This window comes from Vigna radiata, unplaced genomic scaffold, assembly GCF_000741045.1.
Source record: "Vigna radiata var. radiata cultivar VC1973A unplaced genomic scaffold, Vradiata_ver6 scaffold_273, whole genome shotgun sequence".
NCBI lineage: Eukaryota > Viridiplantae > Streptophyta > Magnoliopsida > Fabales > Fabaceae > Vigna > Vigna radiata.
Genome location: NW_014543808.1, coordinates 182,896 through 186,937, shown reverse-complemented (window position 1 = coordinate 186,937; position 4,042 = coordinate 182,896).

Here is a 4,042-nt window from a genome sequence, read left to right as displayed (position 1 = left end):
ACATTAGAATATCCAAAATAATTTATGCAAGTAAAAATCACATTTTAAGCATCTTTAATTCCCAAACCCAATAAATCCAATTGTCACAAATTCACTTTAAATCAATCATTTAAGCACAAATATCTCATCAAAAATTACAATTTTAAGACATAAATGTGGGCATAAATATGCACTCATCAGTGATGGAAATAATTCTTTTAAATAACCAAATGAGGGATGTCCCAACCGTTTATGCCACAACCAAATTTCTTTTTTAGTTTTTATCTTGTATGTGATCATTCGCAAGACAAGTCAATCTTCTTTTATGGTTTTGTCGTGAGACATTTTCCAGATAATACAGTCCTTCACTCTCTCTACCATTGGCAATCTTCTCCTTCGAATGGATGTTCTGAAAAAGACAATGGGTTGGGTAAAACAAGGCAACACAAGAATGTGATTTGGTTAACTTGCTGACGGAGATAAGAGTACAGTTTAATGTAGAAATAAATAAAACATCAGAAATTGATAAGGAGGGTGAGAGGGATATAGTACATATACCTTCAATAGGAGATGAGACCCTATTGGCATTAACAATAACACTTTTAGAACAATTAGAGGAAAAACTAGTAAATATATGAGGATCACAAGTCATATGATCAGTAACACCTGAATCAATTATCCAATCACTACCCTTAGTAACAATAGAAAGATTAAGAGCAGAGTTAGATAGATCTGACTTGGTCACAAATCCGGCAACAGTAGAAATATACTTTTGGAAGCAGCGGAAGTTACAGAATTATGTTTCTCCAATTGATTGTCATCGGAAGAAGCCATGTGAAATATTCAATAAAAAAAAAACACTAATTTCTATATTGTAGAGGATATCAGTGTTTGACTTTTGATAAGTAAACTAATTGGAAAAAAACTATCCTTAAAAGTTGGATGACAACTGCATAAACAACATTATTTATTTTGTTAACAAGCTGGTCATTTGATTCGGTGATTCCGATTTCTTTTAATTTTTAGATATAGAAAATCTATTTTCGTGTTTCCAACTTTGGCATTTGAAATCTGGTCTAAGCGATCATCGATTTTAATTTTTTATCCTACCACCATTCTGAAAAATATTATTAAAATAATAAATATCAACTCATGCGTGCATATATTCTCGATTGGATGATGGCATTTCGTTTATTTTATATAATAAAGAAAATAAAAAAATATAGAAAAGACAACTTCCAGGTAGATTCTTTAGATTCCTAATTGAAAAAATTTACGAACATTTTATAAAATTATAAATTTTTTAAATTTATTATTAAAATGGACACTAATATAGATGAAAATTTCTAATTTTGCAATCATTGTTCCCAATGGACATAATGTAACACGTAATTTGACAACAAACTCCATTATATATATTAATATTTTAATATTACTCGATTGTGGATTTAAATATCGGTTTAAACCTTTTTTTGTCTCTAAGTTATAAGTGGATATTCAGTTTAGTTTCCGTTTTTTAAAATATAAATTTTTGGTCCCTAAGTTATACACACTGTATCAAATGAGTCCTTTTTTAACTTGAAATATTGTTTTTGGTTGTTTCTTAACAACTGCTACATCTTTATATTGCTCTGATTTGTTTCTTAATAATAACAACACTTTAGATTGCTCTTTGTACTTTGACCATGAACATAAAAAATGACTCATTTGATACATTTTTTATAACTTAGGAATCAAAGGTTTACATTTTTAAAAGCGGAGACTAAACTGAACATCTGCTCATAACTTAGGGACCAAAAATAAGTTTAAACCTTTATATATCTGAAAGTATATGCATATACATTATCCCAAAAGTTATAAAATAAATTAATATTATACTTATAATAGATAATAGATAACGTTCATTGTATTTATAATACAAATAACAAAATTATAATTATAAAATTAAATTCAAATTATTTTATAATGAGTAATTATTTGAATTCAAAAAAAAAGTTAGTGAAGTTTTAAAAATGAAAAATAATTATTTATTAGAATAATTATTTAAATGTAAAAATTAGTAATTAAATGTTAGCTTTATTTAGAAGAGATGTTACATTTTTAATATTATATTATTTAATATTATATCTTTTCTATTTATTTTATTTCCTTTTAGTTAATATTATAAAGCAGTTAATATTATAAAAGTGGTCCATTTTTAAAATAAAAACCGTTTTTAAAACTGTGTGGGTGCGTCCATTATTCCCACGACAATCTCTTCTAACGTTAAAATAGAATAGAATAGAATCACAACTAGTCCATCAACTCACTCGCTCAGCCACCCCAATGCGCTAGTAGAATAGAATCACAGTGCTCTCAGGCCCAGACCTCTCGCTCAACGTCACTTCTCGTTGTGTGAACCAACAAACAGAAGGTCTGCCTACATAGTTACTCGTTGAGTGACTTTACTCACTCATTGAGTCTACATAATCTACAACACAAAATATGCAAAATGATGCAACCTACACTCAATTTACCAATTTCAACTATTTTTCCCAATTTCTAACCCTCTTAGATTGTGTTATACACCTAATTAGACTTGAACAAGTGTTTCTAAACATTACTACCATAATTATAAAGTGATTACTAACAATTTCCCACTTCAAAACACACAATTCATCAACTTATGGATCCAAATCACATTCTACCATTTTTGGGACTATTTTCGGTAAGTTAAGGACTCAAGTAAGTCCCAATTGACCTACCTAGCCTATTCCAAGTCACCAATTCAACAACCAACTCCTAATTCAAAATTCCAGTACTCCACTTTCTCAAAACTAACTTAAACAATTGTAAATCACTTCAATTCCTAACTAATCACTCTCATAACAGATTTACAACATTCCATATAGTCAAAAACACATCAACCCTCATTCAATTCAATTCATTATCACAGTTCCTCAATATACCTTCAAAATATGTCAAATTGTACATAGTATATTTACTCTAAAAACCTAAATTTAGTTTAGTTACTCCAATAAGCATATAATCATCACACATTCACACTAAATTACAAATTTAAGTAATAATCTAGTTTCCCTTACCTAAGAGAAACGCTGCACAACTCTAGAAAACCCCGACTGATGCTTGCACAACAAGGAAACTCTAGAAAACCCTACAAATCACCGAGTGTGATAGGAAACCAACCTTAGAATCTAAATTGAACTAATAGTCAAGAAAGAGAGACACAATTCTCATGCAAGGATAAAAATTTTGCATAATCACAAATTTAAGGAAAATTCTAGAAAAGAGGAATGAAACTTACCAGCTCAAATCAAGAAATTGATCGGTAGGAATTGTAGCCTTCAACTCTAGGATCGCCTAGACACTTCCTGATCGTGGAACAAATAGTCCAAGAGTGAGAAAAAGTAGAAAGAAGTGAGAGAGAATGAAGAGGAAATAGTTTAAAGAAATAGATAATATTTTAGATAATGAGACCAACTTTATAGAATTCTATTTATATTATAAGATTATTTTAAAATAAAATACTTGATCTTATTATTTTAATACACCTATCTATTCAAATACTCTATCTTTCATGTTCTTACACTTATTAAGTTATTTTCTATCTGAATATCTAGTTATATATATATATATATATATATATATATATATATATATATATAATAAAATGTGAATGTATATTTTAAACGAAATTATAATAAATATGTTCTATTAATATTTTAATCAGTCCAAATATATAAACATTAATTTCATAATTCGGGATTAAGTTAAATATTTAATATTGAGACATAAACATATAAACATATATCATTATGTTTTAAATATGCAATAAAGTTTTCATTAAATTGCCATTATTTTTACTCTCAATACACACTATTTGATAATATTTAACTGATGATAAATATAATTTAAATACCTATATAGTATAATATATATTTTAAATCAATTAATCATTATATGTATGTTTATGAATTCTAAAAAGAAAATTGAATGAACAATATTACAAGTAATAATCTAGTGGTAGGTAAGATGCCAACCTATCTTAAAAAAGCCTCGTCAA